Source organism: Staurois parvus, unplaced genomic scaffold (genome assembly GCF_062004578.1).
Source record: "Staurois parvus isolate SC_StPar_1 unplaced genomic scaffold, SC_StPar_1.0 ptg000090l, whole genome shotgun sequence".
In the NCBI taxonomy this organism is placed as follows: Eukaryota; Metazoa; Chordata; class Amphibia; order Anura; family Ranidae; genus Staurois; species Staurois parvus.
In genome coordinates, this window is record NW_028317886.1 from 16,975,186 (window position 1) to 17,001,149 (window position 25,964).

Genomic DNA, 25,964 nt, shown 5'->3' on the forward strand with positions numbered 1-25,964 from the left:
GAGAGGAACTACGACATTGGGGATCGCGAGCTACTGGCTATCAAAACCGCTTTAGAGGAATGGAGGTACCTGCTGGAAGGTGCCTCCCATCCCATCCTGATATTCACGGACCACAAGAACCTGGAATATCTCAGGACGGCCAAACGTCTACGCCCACGACAAGCAAGATGGGCATTGTTTTTCTCGAGGTTCCAGTTCCACATCACATACAGGCCCGGCTCGAAAAACACGAAGCCTGACGCATTGTCGCGCATGTATGAGGACACCAAGGAGACCCCAGTGCCCGACACTATTCTTCCGGCAGGGAATTTCTTGGCCCTTCAGACAAACCTTCGCTCCGAGATCCTGAGGGCGTCCACAGCAATGTCTACCTCCGATGGGGCCCCCCTCCAGAACAAGGAGGGACTCCTATGGAGGGAGGACCGGATTGTGGTGCCAGAGGATGCCCGAACCTTAGTCTTGGGACATTGCCATGACCACCCACTGGCAGGACATTTTGGACCAGTCAAGACCCTGGAACTTCTCCGGCGTTCCTTCTGGTGGCCGGACATGGCCAAGGATTGTAAGATCTACGTGGGCTCCTGTGCCATCTGCCAGCGGAACAAGCCTTCAAGGAACAAGGCATGGGGCCTGCTACGTCCATTACCCATCCCTGAACGGCCCTGGCAGAGAATCTCCATGGACTTCATAGTCGAGCTCCCTCCTTCGCTGGACCACACAGCAATTCTCGTGGTTGTGGACCGCTTATCCAAGATGGCCCATTTCATCCCTTTACGGAAGACTCCATCTGCAGCCGAGACGGCACAAGTCTTTATTCGAGAGATCGTTAGACTGCATGGGGTTCCCGAAGACATCGTCTCGGACCGAGGGGTGCAGTTTACCTCGCGGTTTTGGAGGGCGCTGTGCAAAGCCCTGGATATCAAGCTGTCTCTTTCCTCGGCATTTCACCCTCAGACTAATGGCCAGACCGAGAGGACCAATCAGACCCTGGAGCAATACCTGCGATGCTACACATCATTCTCTCAGGACGACTGGGCGCCACTCCTCCCTTTGGCAGAATTCGCGTACAACAACGCTTGCCATTCAGCAACTGGGCAGTCCCCGTTCTTCGCCAACTATGGGTTTCATCCGGTCTTCCTCCCGGACTTGGTCCCGGAATGCCCGATTCCAGCGACGCAGGATGCACTGACCTTCTTCACCTCCAACAATAAGAAATTACAGGAAGCCATCCGTCAAGCCCAAGAAGACTACAAGAGGGCTTTCAATAGGAAGCGAAGAGGGAACCTGGTGTTGCAGCCCGGAGAGAAGGTTTGGCTGGCTACGTCAAACTTGAGGATGCTTTGCCCGTCAAAGAAATTGGGACCTAAATTCATAGGCCCTTTTTGCATCAAAAGGATGGTCAATGAGGTGGCCTATGAACTTGTTCTCCCTGACACACTCAAGATCCACCCTGTCTTCCACGTGTCCCTGTTGAAACCGGTAGTCCCTGATGCCTTCCCGGAACGGGAATCCAGGCCCCCGGAGGCCGTAACAGTTGAAGAGGAAGAGGAATTCGAGGTGGAGGCAATCTTGAAGTGCCGTCGAAGGGGGGGCCAGACCCAATTTCTCATCAAGTGGAAGGGCTACGGCCCTGAGGACAATTCGTGGGAACCAGCCCATAATGTCCATGCACCTAGGCTTGTCCGGAGGTTTCTTTGTGATCACCCGTGGTGGGGAGATCGGGTGGGCATCCGGAGGTTGCCCGTAGGGGGGGGGCAATGTCAGGGATCCCCGCGATCCGTCCCTCGATGGTCCCGGCGCAGGCGCACTGCTCCTCCCAGTACACGGGCACTAGGTCCGGGCCGGCCGCGGCGTTCGAGTTCGCGCATGCGCAGTAGAAGCCGCGGCCGCCCGCTGGGCACCAATGGCAGCGCAGGGCGGGATATTTAAAGGTCCCTGAGCTGTCATTTCGTTGCCTTCTGGTCTTACCTGCATTCCTGATCCTGTGAACCTGTATCTTGTAAGTTATTGACCCGGATTGCTCTTGACCTTGCTGATTTCTCCTGCCCAGACCCTTGCTTGCCTGACCTCTCTCCCTGCATGCCCCTCTGTAGATCTGACCTCCTGTTGCTGACCTGGCGTGTGACCCGACGATTCTCTGCCTGCTCCCTTGTACCTTACCGTCCTCTACATTACCGACTCGGCCTGTCTGACTACGCACTTGCTCAGCCATCCATCCATCCATCCCATCAGGGTCACCCGACCTCCTCACATTTGGCTCTCCCTGGTTGGAACCCCTGGCGGACACCCCTACCACTGACAGGTGTGCTCAGTAGAGGCGACCTGGTCTCAGGGTACTACAAGTCCATCCCCACCATCAGGGGCCCTGGTGAACAAGTGCCCTGGGGCTTAGATTCCGCGCTCTGGGCACGCCTGACCGGTGGAGTGCTAGTGGTGCCGCCCGGCGGTCCCTCACACAATCCCTCCAGAAAGATCTGGCAGACACTGGAGTTGTGGTCCACTATTCCACTATAAAGAGTTACTTGTACAAATATGTTCTTCATGGAAGAGTCATCAGAACAAAACCTCTTCTACGTCCTCACCACAAAAATCATTGTTTGAACTTTGCAAATGAACATATAGACAAGCCTGATGCATTTTGGAAACAAGTTCTGTGGACCGATGAGGTTAAAATTGAACTTTTTGGCCGGAATGAGCAAAGGTACGTTTGGAGAAGAAGGGGCACAGAATTGAATGAAAAGAACCTCTGTCCAACTGTTAAGCATGGGGTTGGATCAATCATGCTTTGGGGTTGTGTTGCAGCCAGTGGCACAGGGAACATCTCACGAGTAGAAGGAAAAATGGATTCACTAAACTTTCAGCAAATTTTGGATGGTAAGTTGATGCCATCTGTGAAAAAGCTGAAGTTAAAGAGAGGATGGCTTATACAAATGGATAATGATCCTAAACACACCTCGAAATCCACAGGGGATTACATCAAGAGGCGTAAACTAAAGGTTTTGCCATGGCCTTCACAATCTCCTGACCTCAACATAATTGAAAATCTATGGATAGACCTTAAAAGAGCAGTGCGTGACAGGCAGCCCAGAAATCTCAAAGAACTGGAAGACTTTTGTAAGGAAGAATGGACAAAGACACCTCAAACAAGAATTGAAAGACTCTTGGCTGGCTACAAAAAGCGTTTACAAGCTGTGATACTTGCCAAAGGGGGCAGTACAAGATATTAACTCTGCATGGTGCCCAAACTTTTGCAGACGCCATTTTTTGTTTTCTGTTATTTTTAAAGTGTAAATGATGGAAATAAAATCTAACTTTTGTTGACATATTATAAGAATGTCTAATCTGTAATTTGATGCCTTTTGGAGATTTTTCCATCTTTCCTTGGCTTCTTTATGCACATTAATGCAAATTTTTAGCTGGGGTGCCCAAACTTTCGATCCCCACTGTAAGTGCAGTACAAGCTGGTGTGGAAGCTAGCACAAGTAGTGTCCAGCAGCCACCAAGAATTCAAACACAGGCCTGTAGAGCCCATAGTGTCCTTCCAGATGTCCTTGCAAATCCTGATTGGCATCCCACAAATTCTGCAGCACCCGTACTTCCCCCATTCACTACCCAACCCAGAATTCAGGTGCAAGATCTCCTTGATTTTTTGGAGCTGTTTTTCACAGAAGATCTGTATGGATTTATTGTGGATCAAAGCAATATATATGCATAAAAATGTATCGCTGCCTACCCAAATTCAAACCTTGCCAGACCATTTGCATGGAAACCTATTACGGTTTCTGAATTTAAACTTTTTTTGGGCCTAGCCCTCAACATGGGCATTACTAAAAAGAATGAGTTGCGGTTGTATTGGTCTGCAGACCAATTCATCATATGCCCGTGTTTTCTGCTGCTGTGGCCAGGCATAGATATGAGAATATAATGCGATTTATGCATTTCAATGACTATACACTCTGGTTTCAATGACTATACACTCCTCGAGGTGACCCTGATTATGATAGGCTCCACAAAATTTGGCCCATCGTAACCAGAAATTTGGAGATGTCTATACTCCCCAGCAAAACATCTGCGTTGATGAGTCCCTCATTAATTTTTCTGGCTTCCTTGCATTCAAACAATTTCTCCCCAGTAAGCGTGCCAGATATGGGATCAAAATTTATAAGACCTGTGAGAGGGCAACAAGCTATACATGTAATTTTCTGATTTATGAGCGAAAAGATAGTCACGTGGAGCCCCCAGGATGCCCAGACTACTTGGGGAGCAGTGGCAAGATAGTTTGGAACTTGGTGTCATCCTTTTTCCATATGGGGTACCACATATATGTGGACAATTTCTATACAAGTGTGCCATTATTTAGACATTTGTACAATCTTGGAATTGGCGCATGTGGCACCGTGCGACCTAATCGCTGGGACTTCCCTCAATGGCTTGTAAATATCCATCTTAGAAAGAGGGAGAACGCCTGCTTGAAGAATGAGGAATTGCTCTCAGTCAAGTGGAAGGACAAATGGGATGTTTACGTCCTGTCTTCCATTCACACAGACACAACCATCCAAATTTTCACAGCAGCTGGTGTTGTGTGTCCACAACTATAACCTTAACATAGGAGGGGTGGACTTCAACGACCAGATGAAGCCATACTTAGTTTCCCATAAAGCTAGACGTTGGTACAAAAACCTGTCTGTATATTTATTTCAATTGGCTCTGTAGAACGCTTTTGTGCTTTACAAAGCAACTGGACGAAGTGGATTCTTCTTAACATTCTAGGAAGAGATCATCATGGCCCTTTTGTATCCAGAAGATGCTGTGGCCCAAACCCCCAACACAGATGCAGTTAGCCTGCATGAGAGGCATTTTCCCGATGCCATTTCCAAAAAAGATGTGTCTGTAGCAGACACAGAATTAGGCATTAAACCTGCTTTTTTTTGTTCCTCCTGTCCTGGTCAACCTGGTCTCTGCCTGAAGAACTGCTTCCGTCGCTACCACACACTAGTGGAGTATTAGTATAGGGTACATATACAGTAGGGAACATAATTATTTGATCCCCTGCAGATTTTGTACGTTTGTCCACTTGCAAAGAAATGAATGGTCTATTATTTTTATCATAGGTGTATTTTAAATGATAGAGACAGAATATCAACCAAAAATCCCAAAAAAGCACATGATACAAATATTATAAATTGAGTTGCAGTTCAGTGAGTAAAATAAGTATTCGATCCCCAAGAAAAACATGACTTAGTATTTGGTGGAGAAACCTTTGTTGACAAGCACAGAGTTAAGATGTTTCTTGTAGTTGGTTACCAGGTTTGCACACATCTCAGGAGGGATTTTGGTCCACTCTTCTTTACAGATTTTCTCTAAATCCTTAAGGTTTCTTGGCTGTCACTTGCAACTTAAAGTTTCAGGTCCCTCCATAAATTTTCTACAGGATTAAGGTCTGGAGACTGGCTAGACCACTCAGTGACCTTAATTTGCTTCCTCTTGAGCCACTCCTTTGTTGACTTGGAGGTATGTTTTGGGTCATTGTCATGCTGGAAGACCCATCCACGACCCATCTTTAATGTTCTGGCTGAGGGAAGAAGGTTCTCATCTAAGATATTACAATCCATGGCCCCATCCATTGGCCCTTCAATGCTGCAAAGTTGGCCTGTACCTTTAGCAGAGAAATAGCCCCAAAGCATAATGTTTCCACCTCCATGCTTGACTGTAGGGATGGTGTTCTTAGGGTCAAAGTCAGCATTTTTCTTCAAACACGGGGAATCAAGTTAATCCCAAAGAGCTCAATTGGACCTTGTGGGTGCTGCAGGATTTCAGCCCATGGCGGTGTATTGTGTTACCAATGGTTTGTTTGGTGGCTGTGGTTCCAACTGCCTTGAGATCATTCACAAGCTCCTCCCATGTAGTTCTGGGTTGATCCCTCATTTTTCTCGTGATCATCCCTACCCCATGAGGCAAAATCTTGCATGGAGCTCCAGACCAAGGCGGAATGATTTTTTTTGTATTTCTTATTTGTTGGGAAAAATCCCACCAACAGTTGTCTCCTTCTCACCCAGCTTCTTGCTGATGGTCTGTTAGCAAATGCCAGCCTTGTGCAGGTCTACAATCTTGTCCCTGACATCCTTTGACAGCTCATTGGTCTTGCCATGATGGTGAGTTGTAAGAAAGAGATTTTGTGGACAGGTGTCTTGTATACATATAACAAGTTGTCATTAGGAGCACCTTCTTAAATTGACAAGACTAATCTGTGAACCACAGGCGCACATAGCCAGTCTGTGGGAGCCAGAATTATTGTTGGTTGGTAGGTGATCAAATACTTATTTTACTCACTGAACTGCAACTCAATTTATAACATTTGTATCGTGTTTTTTATGGATTTTTGGCTGATATTCTGTTTCCATCATTTAAAATACAATTATGATAAAAAATTATAGACCCTTCATTTCTTTGTAAGTTGGCAAACAAAATTTGCAGGAGATCACATAATTATTTTCCCCAATGTATACACAGGGTCTCGAAAGATGTTAGGTAGTCAGAAAACTGGCTATCACATTTTGAGTGACCCTAAGTAAATAAATAAATAAAATAAAAATAGTTGTTGTTTTATTGAAATATATATTCATTGACTTAAACCCAAAAACCCACAATTATAGTGAAAAGATCAAAACCCAAAGAGATTACCCAAAAAATAAAAAATATCAAATATATATAAAAGAACAAAAATAAATAAAGTCCCAATATACAAAGTGTCCAAGTAATGTGTCCAAACAAAGATCAATTTCTTGATAGGAAGACGCTTCCTACTCCACTGAAGAAGATGCAAATCAATCACAGGTGCTCTTCAAATACCTCAAAAAACGAAATCTCAACATAGTATATTACCTTTTAAATCCCAGAACTAAAGTGCCACACGTGTATCATGCAAAAAAAAAAAAACACTCCAGTGTCACAGCACTCATGTGAGAGAAAAAAAAAAAATTTAAATTTTAAATATCACTGCAAACTATATATAAAGTGCATAATTACCCTAAAACAAACAAATTCCAGTTTGTAATCAACCACATATGTACAGAGTGTCCTTAGATTGGTATCCTCTTGTTCCTCAGGACCTCACAAACAGACCAGGAATCAGTATGTGAATTATAATCATATATAAAATTTATTGTAGCCACTTACATATAAAAACGATAAAATCAGCAAGACAGCATCCAACTCCTCATGCCCAGTATGCGATCCCCTTTCCGAGTGTAGAGGGTCTCCCGATCACCAGGTAATTCCCCCTTGCTACTCCTATCCAGCACTATCACTTTGTAGCTCTGGGGGACACCTGAAGTGCACCGTTACTCTCCAGACCTCCAACACACAGGGATTCCAGAATCCAAAATGGCTGCCGCAGCACTTCCGGGAACGTCACGTGCCCTGGACGCGTTTCGTCTCTTCTGGACTTTGTCAACAAGGATACGGACATAAGGTTCCAGTTCTTTAAGTACCCACTCCTAACCTGGCGGAAATACCTCAGCGGCCATCTTACAAAGTGGAAAGTTGAGATGAATGACTACCACAGCTGATATACCATGCTAGATAGTCATCCCCACCCCATAGCTCTCATCCCTAAGTTAACCTCAAGCCATACTTCAGTCCCAAGGATAATTAAACCACCTGCAGCCATTTTGGAAACTGAAAAAACAATTTTAAATAACCATAAGGTCGGGGGTAACACCACCCCTTCACCATTGATTACAAAAATCTACAAATAATAAAATCATTCACAAAAATTATAAAATATTAAAGAATATAAAAGTACATGCTAAAAAATCTAAATAAAAATAAAAATAAAATAAAATGAAAATAAAAAAAAAAAAAATATCAAAAATTAAAATTACAAATCAGAAATAAAACAATTTAAATCCAAATCAATATTAAGACCCCTAGGTTTCAAGGTATTAAGTTTAAAGATCCAAAAAGTTTCATTACGGGATATTTCCTGTACTTTATTACATCCCCTCCAATGAGTATCAAGAATATCAATACCACAAAAACTCAGAACACTAGGATCCGAATTGTGAAAATCACGGAAATGCTTTGAAACACTATGTTCCTTCCTTCCTTTTTTATGTTCCCCACATGTTCTTTAAGTCGAATTTTAAGATCTCTTTTCGTTCTACCCACGTATTGGATTTTACAGGGACATTCCAACAAGTAGGTGACATACTTCATATTGCATGTTATAAACTTCTTGATCATAAACTCCTCCCCCGTAACTGTAGATTTAAACGTGGAGATCTTTTTCACTTTAATACCAGTCGTTTTACATATCCTACACTTCCTACATGGGAAGAAACCTGTTAATCCAAACATCTGTGATTTTCTAGGGGGGGAGATAATCCCTTTTACTAATAAGCCCCTCAAGTTATCACTTTTTCTATATATAAACGAAGGTTTCTCAGGTAGCGTCTTGGCTAGAATATCATCTTTGTGTAACATCGGCCAATATTTTCTAATGACATTCTCCACTTCCCTATACTGGCAACTAAATTTGGAGATAAAAGCATATTCCATTGAACTTTTCCCCTCCCTCCTTTTTTTCTTAATATTTCTCTTCTCCTTCCCATCTCCTAAATACTTTCTACTTACTGCATATCTCATCTTCTCTAGAGAATCCTGATCATACCCTTTAGCAACAAAACGTTCCTTAATATATTCTGACTGTACAATATAGTCTTCCAATCTTGTGCAGTTTCTCATAATACGAATAAATTGGCCCTTAGGAATCCCTTGAATCCACAAAGGATGGTGACAACTACTAGTCGGGATAAATCCATTCTTGTCGGTATCCTTAAAGAACGTTTTGAAGCACAATCTATTCTCATACTTGAAAACATGTAAATCCAAAAAATTGGCCCATTCCGTACTACTACTAGTGGTGAAACTCAATCCCAATTTGTTATTATAAATATTTTCCAAGAAGATCTCAAAGTCAGATTTATCTCCTTCCCACACTATCAAGATGTCATCAATATAGCGCCTCCAGACTTTTAGACCCATCCAATTTTTGCCAAAAATCTCAGACTCCTCCCACTTGGCCAAAAAAATATTGGCCAAGCTGGGAGCGAATTTGGCACCCATTGCCACGCCCTTTTGTTGGATGTAAAATTCCCCCTTATACCAAAAGTAATTATTACTCATACTAAAATCTAGAAGCTGTATAATGAGTTTACGCTGTTTTCTATGGAGCTCCGAATGGTTCTGTAAACCCCATTTTATGGCCTTAAGGCCATCTTCATGCTTTATATTGGTATACAGGGAATTAACATCAATAGTGGATAGTATTGTATCTTTAGTTACTTTCATTCCTTCCAATAAATTTATTACATCCTGACTGTCTTTCAGGTATGAGGGCATTTGTTTTACAATGGGTTGCAAATAGAAGTCAACATATTGTCCTATTCTAGAATGTACCGAACCTATCCCATTAATAATGGGTCTACCTGGGGGATTGGTGATACTTTTATGTATCTTAGGAAGAAAATACATAAATGGAATACGACAATATGATGGAACTAGAAATTTTGCTTCTTTTTCATTGAGAATGAGATTTTCTCTGGCAGTGTTAATTAACTTTTTTAAGATCTTTCGATATACTAGTGTTGGATCTTGTGGGATTTTACAATAGGTATCTGTGTCACCCAGAATATTTTGCATTTCTTCCTCATATTGTGTTCTATTCATAATAACCACTCCCCCTCCTTTGTCCGCTGGCCTAATTACAATATCCTTCCTATCCTTCATACTTCTTAAGCCCTGATATAACGCTTGCTCTTCATACACTTTTTTACTTTCTAACTCATATAATTCATCTATGGTCATCCGCTTGAACACTTCAATAAATTGATTCCTAGAATTTAAAGGATTAAACGTTGATCTATTTTTAAGATCGCTATGTAGAAATCTCAGATTATTCACCGGATTTGCCATTTTAGTAGGGCCAGGTAGGGAAGAGAAATATTTCTTTATATTAAGCCTTCTAACATATTTATTAATATCAATAAATACTCCAAATTTACCAATATTACCTTTTGGTGCATATTTTAGGCCTTTATCCAATAATTTAATTTCATTTTCAGTAAGTTTCGTAGAGCTTAAATTGTAAATCCCCTCCCCTATGTTTCTTTTCTTTTCCTTTTGTTCAAATTTTCTTTCTGGGGAACAGAGTCCTCTGGTCTCCAAACTTGTGGTTGTACCTCGTCTTCTCTTCCCTGATACTCCCCTTCTCTCCTGTAAGGGGGATTCCAATATCCTTGATACTCCCATTGGTTGGGATAATAGAATTCCCTCTGGGGTAAACCCGGAGGACGACCTCTCGGATTTCTCTGAAAAAAAATTCTCTGAGGGCCACCTCTTCCTCTATAGTTGTTATAATTATTATGGTATCCATTCTTACCCCCTGATAGGGGTTGGAACCTATTCTGAGTAGGAACATTAAATATTTGGTATGGGGAATTAGGGGGCCTGGGAGAACCCCTATTAGTATTACCAGGTCCTCTATTCTGTCCTTCCGTTTTTTTTGGGATGTTGGATTTATTTTTATTACCCATACCCTCATTCACCCGGGGTAATATTGGTCCTTTACCAGCCTCTATCACAGAGACTGCCGGTGATGACGCACCAGAACTAGGGTTCAAATCCACCACCCCCTGCCATTTATACATATTGTTACTACGATAATCCTCCATATCCCTAATAAACTTTTTTTGTTTTTTCTTTTTTATTTCCATATCCTTTTTCTTCAAAAGTTCATGTATAGCATTACAACGATCAATATATTCCTTATTTTCTTTAAAATTCTCCACTTTGTTCTTAAATTCAATCAATTTGGATTCAATTAACCCCAACTTTCTCCTTTTCCTATCCAGGAGTAAATTTAGCAATTGTTTCTCACAGCTATGGAAGAAATTTTTCCACTCTAACATGGATTCAGGATCCTCAAGTCCATCATTGGGGCCTAAATCCCATCTTAATCTCCTGGGGGTAATTCCTTCCATTAAATATTTCTCCAAAGTTAGAATATCCCACCACAGTTGTATTTTCTTTTCCATCGCATACTGAACTCTTTTTGTAACAAATTCTATATTCTCATCCCTGGCTGCTCTAGTTGTGGAAAATACCTCCTCCACATTAATATTTCTAGTATCCAAAAAATTAAAAACTTCCATTTCTATTTTACCACCCCCCACTTAATTAAACCAAAATGTGTAAGCCAACTACAATTCACACCCCCTGGTGTAAAAAACAGAATAAGTATAAATCAGCACACATATATATATAAAATCCTCAACAATCCCTTAAAGTCATATCAATATCCTTCCCCTGAAGTACTAATAAAATATATATTCATTGACTTAAACCCAAAAACCCACAATTATAGTGAAAAGATCAAAACCCAAAGAGATTACCCAAAAAATAAAAAATATCAAATATATATAAAAGAACACGTGCATGATACACGTGTGGCACTTTAGTTCTGGGATTTAAAAGGTAATATACTATGTTGAGATTTTGTTTTTTGAGGTATTTGAAGAGCACCTGTGATTGATTTGCATCTTCTTCAGTGGAGTAGGAAGCGTCTTCCTATCAAGAAATTGATCTTTGTTTGGACACATTACTTGGACACTTTGCATATTGGGACTTTATTTATTTTTGTTCTTTTATATATATTTGATATTTTTTATTTTTTGGGTAATCTCTTTGGGTTTTGATCTTTTCACTATAATTGTGGGTTTTTGGGTTTAAGTCAATGAATATATATTTTATTAGTACTTCAGGGGAAGGATATTGATATGACTTTAAGGGATTGTTGAGGATTTTATATATATATGTGTGCTGATTTATACTTATTCTGTTGTTTTATTGAGTCACTGTTTTATTGTTAACCATTGTTGTTTTCTTTGCAGGAATGCCATTCAGTTGCAGCATCGATCTGTTTATTCTGACAGCAACAGGGTGTGCTCTCAGAATATACATTAGTGTCAGCACTTATGGGTGAAATTTTTCATCTGCAGTTAAAAAAGAACATATATGCCCAAGCATGGGGGCCTGGGTGGCCAGTGAGTGGATCGCTGCTATGTCCCACCCCCCCCCCCACTGCCTTTCACTGCTTTCTTGGGCAGTTCTGTGCCATTGGGGAACCTGAGAATGCAGCCGGAGTTTCCGCCAGCTCACCATAGAGCTTACTGGAGACTGGCTCCAATCATCCCCATAGTCTTAAGAAACCAGAAGCTCCATCACTTTGGTTTCACTGGATATAAACAATACCATTTTTAAATTGGGAAAGCATCTGTTCACACCGATCTTGGTGAGATCAGATGATTTAAGGGCAGAGGAGATATCTATATGTAGCTAAACTCTACAAGTGCAAACACTCTGCAGCCATGGATGACACTCTTGTGTGCTGTTTTACACTGTACCCAGGTAGGGGAACCCTTACCAAATAAAGTCCTTGTGTGGGATCCCTACATACATGTCAGCACTGCCTGCTGCCGCTGCCATCCATATCACGATCCCAAGCTGTGAAAAGTGTGCCCAGCCGCCACAATCCTCACAAGTTACTAAGGGAGCGATGCAGGCAAGCATCTCCTGCATATCCCTCCCCCAGCCGGGAACGGAACTTTAAACTTCAAAGGTACAGCGCTGGCTCCCTATGAGCCGAAATTAAACAAATAGTTCCTATTCTCTGGGCCCCTCTGGGGCCTCAGGGAAATGTTTTTTTATGTACTAGATATTCTAGGAGCCAATCATGCATTACCTGCACATTATAATGTGCCATGAAGCGGTCCAGGCCCCCTTGTTAAACTGATGGGGCCCGGGCCCCCTACAAGAGGACCGGTGGTACCCCCTGGTGTTATGAAATTAGCTATTTAGTTCTCTGTGATAACCACTACCTGTGTCTGTTTACCATTTCTTTCTGACAGTGCCAAAAGTAACTTTCCAGTGAAACTGTAAAGACAGCCATTCACTGTACATCACTCAATGTGAATATTGACTAGCTGATGTTTTCATCATCCACTTATGCTAGTGTAGCGCAACCCCAGAGGAGCCACTGAATTGTTTTGTGATTTCTCTACACACCAGAAGATGACACACCTGGCTCACCCAGCACTTACAGACATTCTTGTCTCTTGAACAGCCTGGCAGTCCAGTGAGCACTGGAGGGGCAGAGTAGAGAGCCAGTGACTGACAATCACTAGCTGTCTACTCACTGAAGATCAAGAACTGAGCAATCAGTGGTTAGGGACCTTGAGGAAAGCACAACAGTTCCCAGCAGACAACAGATTAACTTGTTAACCGCCTACCAGACCCAGGGTTCCCTATCCTGACTCTCCAGACACATGCTCTGATTCAGTAAAAGTCAAGTTCAAATCAGGGATAAAATTTGCTATGGTGTGTCTTCTTCAATCCTTCTGAGACAATCCCTCTTGTCCTTCCTTACAAGTGGTGTGAGTGCTCTCTTGTACAGTCTGATCTCACCAGACATCCAAATCACACCCTCCCAAGGAGAAGGTTCTCAGTCAGGCTCTCCTGGGTTCTCACCTGATTGTGGTCAGCTATGACAGAAATCTGTTCACCTATTAGCAGCAGCAGCTCAGAAGGCTCTAACAGTAAGTCTCTGGTGGGACCTTTGTGCATAGGTCTTAGCACTTTGCACAGTCAGTCCTGGTCTTCCTGTAGCCACACTGGACTGTGTAGTCCCACATCAGTACAGCTCAGTCCATGTTGGTAGAAAACCAAAGGAGTGGCTCTATTACAGAACGCTTCTAAGCAGCTAGTGTCTCTGTCCCTGCTATAAGCAGCAGCATGTCTCTCAGCATCCCTGCACACTAGCTCCTGGCTCACAGCAGTTCAAACAAACAAATGGCAACCACCCTAACCTATAACTAGCCTTTGCAGCAAGGAGCACATGGAAGGGCAACGAAACAAAAACAAACAAAAATTCCTAGCTCACTTACCAGTTAGCCTGCAGCCAAACCAAATTGACCCTGTCTAACAGTTCACATTAAGAACAAGGTTTTTAGTTGTATACATTTGCAGATGTAGCACCCTCCGAGATAGGTGCTAGGATTAGTTAGACTTAGTGCTGGCTCACTGTGTTCAGTAGAGCTATGTGTGTTTTTGGTTAGGTAAATTTAGCTTGCCTCACTGTAACCAGTGTGGCTGTAATTAGTGTGTTCAGCAAATGTATCCAGTGCAGCTGCCTAATTAGGTCAGGTCAGTGTTCTCAGCTGGAACATAGGTGTGGAGCTATGCAGATGGCGGTATGACAATGGCCAATCTCAGGGAGCAGGGCCCTGTAGACTTCTTGGTAACTGGATAAATACTCTGAGAGACTGAGATTCACTCCAGGGCAACACCACCAAGTGCTTACTGTTCACAAGATCTGAGGGCCTGGATGCTAAAGCTAAAGAGAGCTGACTGAGGGGCTGTCTGCTGAAGATCTAGTCTGGTATCACTGGAGAAAGGTGTTGCTTGGAAGTTGGAAAGAGGCAACCAACTGTCCCTGGACACTCAGTGAGTACAGACTGCTGTGAGAGATTTTTTTGGCTGCTGCCACCCCTTTTTTGCTAGAAAGTCAGCAGTGTGTTTGCTAAAGGGAACATTGGCTGGTGTCCTGAAGAGCTTAGTCTATTTAGTTCTCTGTGAAGGGACTCTGCTCTTGTAGCTCTAAAGGAAGTAGTGTGTGTGCTTTTATTACAAAGCCAAATCCACAGTTTGCTACATGCAAAGACTTTTGCTTCAGCTCTGCATTTAACTGTTTCTACTACAAGCCAAGTCCACAGTTTGCTATATGCAAGGACTTGTCCTTCAGCTTTATAAAAAAGAGTTCACTGTCCTCAGCCTGTACAGAGTTTCTGTTTTTGGAGTATTCCACTCAATTCCCTCAATCCTATCCAAGTTTTCCAAAAATAAAAGCAACAAAAACAACACCCCTAAACTGGTTATTGAAGAAAATAATAACTGTGTTTGTGTGCCTGACTATGAGCCAATCTAATAGGAAAGAACCTGGGAACATTTACAGTGGCTCCTACAGGAGTAAGTACTACACAAATATACTGCATTTGTAATTATGTGAAAATACAGAGGGGAGCATACTATGAAGTACATACACTGGAGAACATGTAAAAAAAAAATGCCAGCATCATGGACCATGACTAAAAATTGGTAACAGTAGGAACCACCAGGAATGCGTATATTTAAAGAGGGACATTGGCCAGATACCCACCCAGTTAAGAAGCATATATACCTTGTACAAATACCTGTTCAGCCTATTATTTCTCCATGAATCAGTATGCCAAATGCTCCAATGGGTAGTTACCCAGAAGTTCCAAAGGGTCATAAAATAAAATTGAGACTAAACTGTTCATTAAGTCACGTAGGAACCAAAGTATGTCATTCATGGATCCATCAGTTTTCCCTTTGTAGCAGTCAGCGATCTACCACTCAGGAGAGAATGATTTTGCTCCAAAAGGTGGCAAGCAACTGGTAGGTTAGAAGTCTGGGAAGCAATAGCTTTCCAGAATTCTAACCAATGTTGCAACATTAACACCATCCACACATTTCTACACTAGCTGACACAGCAGCTATGCACGCTTTTGCATTTGCCAATACTGTACCAGTGCGTATTTCTGCACTCCCTCACTTCACACTGATGTGCCTTTTTGCAGTTAACAATAATGCAACAATGTGTACTTGTGCACATGCATTTCTCACTAATGCTGCAACACCTTGCACTTCTGTTCTTTCCAACACTGCAACAGTGCACTTTTCTGCTCTTGCGCAACACTGCAACTACATACATTTTGGCACTCAGCAATATGCACTTCTATATTCATCCAATGATGTGCATTTCTGCACTTGCTGGCACTGCATTGATGCAGTTATGCGTTTGCTGATACCACACAAGTGCACACCTCTGCACTAACCAATGTCAACTTCTGCATTCCCCAACATTACACCTACAAATATTTCTGCACTAGCTGACATAATACATCTGTACAAGCCAACACCGCACTTATGTGCAATTTTGCGCTCACCAACACCACGATGATACACTTTTCTGCACTCGCCAACACTGCAACAATATAAATTTTGCATTCAACAACACCGCACCACAGTGGATTTTTGCACTCTCCAATACTGCAACAATACATACTGCAGTTACTGACGCTCACCATGCACTTTTGCTTTTGCCAGTTCTGTAACAATAAGCACTTCTGCACTTGCCAACACTATGCCTCCATGCATTTCTGAACAAGGCACTACAACTACATGCACTTTTGCACTTGCCAAAACACCGTAAATGTGCTTTCCTGTATTCTCAACACCACTTTTGCACTCACTAACAACATAAGGACATGCACATTTGCACTTTCCTATACTGCAGCAGCATGTACTTCTGAACTTGCCAACATTACAATGATGCACTCTTTTCTACTCACTAATACTGCAACATGCACTTTTTCATGTTCCATGCTGGTGTGAGCTTTTGCTCTTGCCAAACCTGAAATAATGCACACTTTTGCACTTACAGATACTGCAATGGCATACACTTTTGCACTCTTCAGTACTGCAACAATATGCACTTCTGAGAGAGACAAAGACATGCTCACCAATGCTGAGACTTTAGCTAGATTTGGTTTCATAGGAACTTCCATCACAGCTACATACTATAATGGTTTTGCCAGTTTTATTTCATTTTTTTTTTGGTTCAAGTTTTTCAGGTGCACCATTGACATTTGCAAGGATAATGGTCTTTCTCATAAGAATGTTAAAGGTATAGCTGTTACTGTTCACCTTTACCATCCCAGGAGAGAGTTCTTTCTCTGATTCCATTGATTGATTGATTTTTTTTATTCTGATTCTCTTATTTCTCTGAACCCCTTCACATGAGCTTTCTTTCCCTGATGCAGTAGCTCTCTGTGTTTGAGAGCTTGCTCCTGTGATGGTGAGGGTGAGCAGTAACAGCTACGCTTCACTTAGTAAAATACTTAGCAATGTCCTAGGAGTTTTCCAGTCAGGCTTCATGAGGCATGTAAATGGCCTACAACCATAGCAAGGACATTATTCAACTTTAGTCAAAGCTGCACATTTTGTTTTATTATTATTACTATTATTATTATTATTATTATTATTACTACCGTATATACTCGAGTATAAGCTGAGTTTTTCAGCACATTTTTTGTGCTGAAAAACGGCCCCCTCGGCTTATACTCGAGTCAACGTCCAGGTATGGGTGGGATGACATGCCGTCCCTGTCATCTGGACACACCCCTGGGATCAATCCTCGCCGGTGATTGGCCGCCGGAACTGTAGCTCAGGAGAGGCACACAGGCGCCCAATCACCGGCGAGGAGGTGGAGCTTGGAGAGGAGGAGCCGAGCGGCACCGCGAAGATCGAGCGAGTGAAGAGGAGGAGAGCGGCCGGAGAAGGAAGACAGCTGACCGGTAAGTGTGTACCATGGGAGAGGGAGGGAGCGAGCGAGCCCAGGCTGGAGCAGGGGTCAGCAAGGTAAGTATCATTGGTGTCAGTGGGAGGAATAGTGCCCAATCATTGGTGTCACTAATACCAATGATGGGGCACTATTCCTCCCCCCACTGACACCAACGATGGAGCACTATTCCTCCCCCCACTGACACCAACGATGGAGCACTATTCCTCCCCCCACTGACACCAACGATGGGGCACTATTCCTCCCCCCACTGACACCAACGATGGGGCACTATTCCTCCCCCCACTGACACCACCGGCTTATACTCGAGTCAATAGTTTTTCCCAGTTTTTTGTGGTAAAATTAGGTACCTCGGCTTATATTCGGGTCGGCTTATACTCGAGTATATACGGTATACAGTATTTATGAATAGTTGTTGGTAACCTTAGAATAACTGACTAAGTAAAGTATAACTGTATTTAAACATTTCAACTTTTAAAAGTAGGGATGTAATATTTTTTTACCTAATTCCTTTTTGTATTGTGTCTTCTGTAGTTAGCAGTGGGTTATAATTAACCTATCTTTATCTCAATAGCAGTGTTCCCCTAACCACAGAGTGTATTTTTATTTGCCACATTTTGTTTGAATTTACTCTAGGCCTGGGACATAGCAAAATGAAGGGACCCTTCTTTCTTGGAAAAACTCTTGACAGTGTGGACTGCTGGAAGAAGAGAGCATAAGGCCTTGGGAAAGGGAGCTGTAACTGGCCACCACCATAGGAAGATGTGGAGAGGTATGGTTGAGTGGGAAGTTACACATACAAACTTTTCCATGTTGTTCTTCCCAGGACATGAAAATTGACAAAACATTTGAGGTTTATTCACCAGGGAGCCCAAGCTCTCCAGTTTAGGGAGCACAATCTTTGATTTGAAAAGTAAGAACTAGAGACTTTGAGAGAAACTTTAGGAAAAAGATCTAAAAGAGATTATGGCCTACTCTAAAGTAATATACTTTAGAAAGTGCTTTTTTGTTTAAAAAAAAAAGTGCTGCTAGTAAGATTACTGTGGCAGGCCTCTTATTGTCAAGAAAATAAACATTGAGTTGTTACAAAATGGAAAACGGATTGTTACTAACAACCCAGGTGTATTGTGTGCAATGCCATTATGACAGATTAAAAATGTTATTATTTGCATAATGGAAAATCAACCATAAATCATTAAAATTACAGCTGTTACATGGAATTCTGCATTTACATTCATAAATGCCCTTTCTCATTGATGTATAGTATATCATCCATAGGATGAATGGTGTATTTAATTGCAGCTATCAGAAATTCTGCAGCAACATGAAATTACTATTAACCACCTCAATACTGAATACTTTCACCCCCTTCCTGCCCAGGCCAATTTTCAGCTTTTAGCGCTGTCACACTTTGAATGATAATTACTCAGTCATGCAACACTGAACCCATATCAAAGTGTTAGCATTTTTTTGAGACAAATAGAGCTTTCTTTTGGTGGTATTTAATCACTGCTGGGTTTTCGTTTTTTTGCGCTATAAATGAAAAATGACTGTAAATTTTGAAAAAAGGGTGTTTTTCTTAGTTTTTGTTATAAAATTTTGCAAACAAGTAATTTTCTTCATACGTTTTAATAAAAATGTATACTGCTGCATTTCCTCAGTAAAAATAACTCAAATCAGTGTATATTATTTGGTCTGTATGAACGATATAGAGTCTACAACTATGGTACCACTCATGGAAAATTGATCACACCTGATGTATTGACGGCCTATCTCATTTCTTGAGACAGTACAAATGCCTACCAAATGACTGCTTTTTGGAAAGTATACAGTCTGAGGTATTTAGTAAGAGGCATGGAGAGGTTTTTTGAAGTTGTATTTTGTTTCCACAATTCTTTGGAAATTGAAGAAATTAAATAAATTGTATTTATTTTTTTCCACAAAAATGTCATATTAACAAGTCATTACTCACACATGGCATAGGCATACTTGCAACTACACCCCATAACACATTCTGCTACTTCTCCTGAGTATGGTGATACCACATGTGTAATACTTTTTCACAGCTTAGCCACAAAGAGAGGCCCAATATTCAAGGAGAACCTTCAGACATTATCCACTTTAAGACTAGACTCCTTTCTGACACTTTTTGTTTACAAGTAAAAATCAGTATTTTGCTAGAACTTAGAACCCCCAAACATTATTTATTTTTTAGCAGAGGCCCTAGAGAATAAAATGGTGGGTTTTGCAAATTTTTATGTCACACGGTATTTGCGCAGTTTTTACTTTTTACACACTAATGCAAAAATACACTTTAATATATTTTAATCCACACAAACACAATATAATATCCATTTTTTGGTAAAACTTAAAGTATGGTGTTGGGCTCAGTAAATAGATACCAAACATTTCATGGTTTAAAATTGTGCACACTTGTGAATTGGCGCCAAACTTCAATATTTAAAAATCTCCAAAGGCAACACTTTTTAAGCTTTTACAGGTTTAGAGTTACAGAGGAGCTCTGGTTATACATGTATTGCTCTCGCATTTCAATACCTCACATGTCTGGTGCTATCGCCATTTACGTATGCATACAGGACCAACATGTGTGTTCGCCTTTGCACACAAGCATGGGTTGACAGGGGCGCTTTAAATGTATTCATTTATTTATTGGTGGGACACTGGTACACTGACAGATGTTTTTGTGCACTTGGACACTGTGACAGATGTTGAATGTCCACTGACAGACACCAACAGATGTTGATGTTGCAATGAAAACTATTGCAGATGTTTTTGTGCACTGGTATACTATGGCAGATGTTGATGTGACTCTGGTACACTGTGACAGATGTTGATGTGACACTGGTATACTGTGACAGATGTTGATTGGACACTAGTACACTGTGACAGATGCTTTGTACACTGGTACGTGGTTAAGATATCCCCATCTCTGCTAGAAGACCACCTGCGACCTGTAAGTGGTAAAAATGAAATATTCATGTACGATATGTTATGTTTATATCATTAAAAGTATATTTTTTATCTCCAAGCACAATAATGAAAGTATATAAAATAGCATCATACATTCACTTTAGGGCTTGGGTTGACCTTTATTGATATGTAATGAGGTGTAGGAGAAAAAATAGGGCAAAGTAAAATAATTATGGGAAGCAGTGCTTATTTTACTTGGTGCACCAGAGTGTAATAGTTGTACAAGGGCTAGAATCTTTACCGCCTGGACTTCTTATCCTGCTATTGCTGTACTATTGCTACAAAAGGACAGAAGCTACCTATGGCCAGTTAAACTAGATTCACACTGTGTTCTTATTATTTTGGAAAATGAAAAAGTTAAGGTAAATTATTACACTAAAAAATTTCTATCTAAGAGCAAGTAACTCATGATCTGTACAGCTAAATTAAATTGGATTCTTATGGTGAGATTTGTTTTTGTCAACAGGTGACCTGAAACCATCCTCATTTGAATCCACAGGAATCACACAGCCAAATACACATGTGCTGCTTTTCCAAACAATTATACAATTATTATAATGATGTATAGCTTCGCAAGACAGCATTTTATATATAGATATTGGTTATCTCCTTGTCTCTAATCTTCAAGCTCCTTGTTGTGATTTATTTGCTTCATTAAGATTTGTCTTTCTCTTCCTTCCTCACTACATCACAGTTTGCATACTAATATCATAGTTTAGTTTCCATTTATCACAGTGTACCACCATTCTTTGTCTTCTTCACACTCGCTATTTTAATGAAAAATGATAGCCAAAGTGTGCATCTTACATACAGTACTTCTGTACTGTGAAGAAAAATTATTTTGAATGAATGTTAGTTAAAGAGTATGTACAGCCAAAAGTATTTTTATGGTTTTTATTGCTGCCTGTGTCCCTTTTGTAGAAATTAACTCTATCTAGTGGTCCTGGTGACCACTGTCATTATTACAGAAAGTGATGTATAATCAAAACTTTTTGTAACAGGAGATAGGGGGAAATATTTTAATGGGACACTGGTTTAATTGTTAGTTTTTTTAAGATAGAATATCTCCTTGCTTTGTAATGATCTCCCCTTACTTTCCATTGTGCCATAGGACGTTACTAGAAGTGTTACTAAACCCCAGACCCTGCATTCACTGTATCTGGTCTCCCACAATACACAGAACATGGAAGTTCAATTATTTTAGTAAATATAGACTGCTAAATACCTTTTCAGCAGTTAGAGCAGTCTTGGGACTTCTATCAGTATCCAGCCCAGCACTAGCTAAAGCTTATAGGAGTTTTCTTTCTGCTCTAGGAGGATGGAAATCCCCTGACCTCTGTCTGGACAGTGCTGATTGGCCTTGTGCTGATCACATGCACTCTCCCAAGAAAAAAAAAATCCTCTTTAGCAATATACACCAAACTGAGCATGTGCATGCCTACGGTTCAGTCTGGAGAGAAGTGGTGGTCGCTTGAAAAAGGGGAGGAACAGAGAAGAAAGGATCAAACAGCCTTTTTACACAATGCAGAGGATGAACCCTTTTACTGCATATACAGACTGATCTTACTTTTGTGGGTTTAGTGACACTTTAAGGGAAATCTGTGTGATGGGAAACAAACAGCAAACCACCCCCCCCAAAAAAAAACTAAATCATGAAAATATCCCAAACCAAGAAAAATGTATTTACATGCACTTTAATACTTTTCTTTAAAAATGTTATCAATGTTGTGTGCAATCCTTTTTCCCAAACCCTGAGCCCTTGGCTGGTGCCTGTTTGGTCAGTGCAAACTCCCAACCCATCCATCTGCTCTATTCCAGTGTTTTTTGTTAAACAAGCAAATATATTTCAAAAATAAGGTGAACATTGTTTTGCTCAAGCAAATAAATGTCATCCTATTGCTCCCTGAAACTTGGTTTTGTATGCACATATGTAAAATACAGTTCTGTCTAATTTTGGAACAAGAACTTTCATTTATCATTTGTAAAATTACACAAAGGTAAAAAAATCAACATTATGAAGACTGTAAGACTAGCAAAACATTTGTTTGGTAGGTCTTCAGCAGTTTAGCTGTAACATACCCAATAAAGACTGTAATCTGAGAGTAGCTGGAATACAGCACACTCCTCTCAGGTGATTATATACAGTTGGTAATAATAGTGTCATGATGTGATGTAATACTTTTTCTCCTGGTGAACTCTTCAACTCAGACCGAGTCAGGGCAACCATGTAAATCACATTCTTACTCCTCATGGTTCTTATTTCATTTTGGCATCTAGGATATGCCAGAGATATTAATAAAAGTTTAAAAATGAAAAGCTATGTTAACAATGTTTCTCCTTTTTTCATAGATCATTCCAACTCTCCCTTGAACCTCTTGATAATTATAAGATATAGGTTCTGTATGATGATAAAACCAGTTTTAAAATATTTTTATTCTGATTTTACAAAATAACAGGCTGTATGACATACAGTGCCAAACAGTAGTTTACTACCAATTTCCTTAGATGTTAAAAACTGTAATTTGTTGTTAATGAGAGCTTTAAACTAATATGCTGCATTGTTGCATAGTATAACATATCAAAATAATACAGCTAACTAAACTTTCCCTCAGTTCTCTCCCTCTCCTGTCCTAGTTGTCCTCTCCCATTACACACATCAAAAACCTATTCTCAATCAAAAAAAAATCTTAAAGTACCCTTTAATTTTTCAGTTATGTTTCTGAATGGTTGCTTTAGAGATTTATTTTGGCCCAGTGAAGATGTTTTAATAATAGTGTTTCTATATGTTTATGTAGTGAGGCCTCTAATTTTTCTTCCAAAATGTATGATATATTTCTTCTTTGCAAGTAGTTTATGTCTTGCCTAGTGTTTAAAGATGTTTTTTCTTTCCATCATCAGTGTTGGACAAAATAGTTTGTAGAGTTCAGCATGTTGGATTAGTTTGGAGAGTCCAGAATGTTGCATTAGTTTGGAGAGTTTGGCATGTTTGAATTAATTTGGAAAGTTCTGCTTGTTGGATTTGTTTGGACAGTTCAGCATGCTGGATTAGTTTGGAGAGTTCCGCTTGTTGGATTAGTTTGGAGAGTTCAGCATGTTGGATTTGCTTGGAGAGTTCAGCTTGTTGGATTAGTTTGGAAAGTTTTGCATGTTGGATTAGTTTGGAAAGTTCAGCTTGTTGGATTTGTTTGGAGAGTTCGAAATGGTGGATTCGCTTGGAGAGTTCAGCTTGTTGAATTAGTTTGGAGAGTTTGGAATGTTGGATTAGTTTGAAAAGTTTGTCATTTTGGATTAGTTTAGAGAGTTCAGCTTGTTGGATTAGTTGGGAGAATCCAGTGTGTTGGTTTAGTTTGGAGAGTCCAGCATGTTGGCCCATGGACTAAGCTGTCTGAAGAGAATAGTCATTTATAAAGTAAAAGACTGCTTCATATGTAAAGTAGAATTGTCTCTTCTGCAAAAAAACATTCTTACCTTCCTGTTCGCAAACTTTGCATGCAGTTTACATTCATGGCATTACTTGATATCCATATAAATAAAATCCTGTGCACATTCACAAGGGTTTCATTATCCCCAGCCAATAAAAATGGCTAAAGATGCCAAACCAGGAAGAAGACCAGGAGAATATATTGCCACTACCGAAGAGCTCGTAAGCATTGTATTGTTGGAAGGAGATGAGTAGAGCGGAGTTTAATTCCACTTTAAGAACAAACATTTTTTTTAAATCTATCACTTTTTTTGCTTTGTTTGCCCTATTGAAGATATTTTTCTTTACGTATTGTCCTACAGATACAATGGAAAGTAAGAGGAAATCTCATCAAAGTAATAGGAAATAAAAAGCTTTCATAGTTATCACAGGGATAGGTGTCCCCAATGAAAGATTTCCCTTACCTCTTTTTGTGGCGATCGCTGTATAATTTAGGATTTTTGGTTACTTTCTGTCTGACAATGGTTACCAGGACAGGCATCCAAAATGATTCTGTACACCACAGTGACATTTAATCATTCTGTACCCATGTACTTGTCATTTAAATCATGGGTCCATCTTTTCATGCAAATAACAAGCTTTACATTCTTGGATATCATAAAACCCTTACAGAGAGGAGAAAGAGAAATGTGGGGGACTCACAAGTATTTGTCAAAATCCATTTGTTTAGCTATCACACTGAGATGCTGCAAGTAGTCTATACAGATTTTTCACCTCTATATAGCTCAAAATATGAATTTCTAAATAGACTGGATGGTAAAATGAACTTTTTACTCTAAATTATATAGCATACATTCTGAGCTAGTCATTTTACATTGATGTATAATCCTGAGCAAACCAGCTTAAAGCATAATTTCACTCTCTCAATCAATGTTGACTATTTTAAATCCTTATACTGCTAGCATTAACAAAGTATATCAGATTTGTTAAACATTTCTTCAGTTCTGGTGTCTAGGTGTAGGCTAATAATGCCATACATCTCAGGAATCTTCAGGAGAAGAAAAGGGGTTTTCTCAGCTAAGCACACCCTCCTGCCTGCATGCCTTAGCTAAGGGCAGATTGATTCCAGAAAGTAACTGCCAGATTAATACAACTGTTCTTATTCAAGATGGCCATGGCTAGAAATGCTAGATGGGTGTTTTTAAAAGTGATTTTTTCAGTAAATTAAAGTGTGGAGACATGAATTGATGGGTGAGTTTGATTTGAATATTAAAAATGAATTAAATATCATTTTTGGTGTGTGGTGCTTAGATGCAGTGTGATTACGCTTCAAGAAACCCTTGTGTGAGATGCTAGATGAGAAATCAAATGGGTAAGGCCATATTTTTCACATATTTCATACCAAGCAATAATAGTATACCTTTAATACCTAAGTCATTTAAAAAGATGATTCCACATCCCCGTAAGGATATCAAACAAAAAAGAGGTACACTGGAATGAGACTTTTGAGGCACAACATATTGAGCATATTGAGCTTCGTTTTTCAGTGTTGATCAACATAGGCTCAATGCAAAGGCAAATAGAAAATGATTGTTCCCTGTGTGCTCTGTTCACAACATACATGTGTTTTGGTGTGTATTGCATAAAAGTGCAGCATGTCTCTGCATATCAACACAACACTGCACATCACAAGTGCTGCATTGCATAAACTTCACTAACTGCTTTTTTGGAATTTTATATTCTGTAAAGTAAAAAAAAAGAAAAGAAAGTAAATAGTGCAGAGTGCTGCAACAATGGCTCCTACAACCCCTACACAACACACACTAGTATACAATTGTTTTATGGAGCATAACATGAGCAGGCCCATAGTATATATTCAAAGTTTGGTGAAATAGAATAATGCGGGTTATCATTCATAGAGGATATGCTGGTGATTGAAAGATTAACTACACTGTCAGCCCACACATCATTAAAACAGTATGATAGGCAGCAAGTGAGAGAGCAACCTGTGAGAAGATTGACAGCTATAACAATGATGTTGGGTAAGGGATT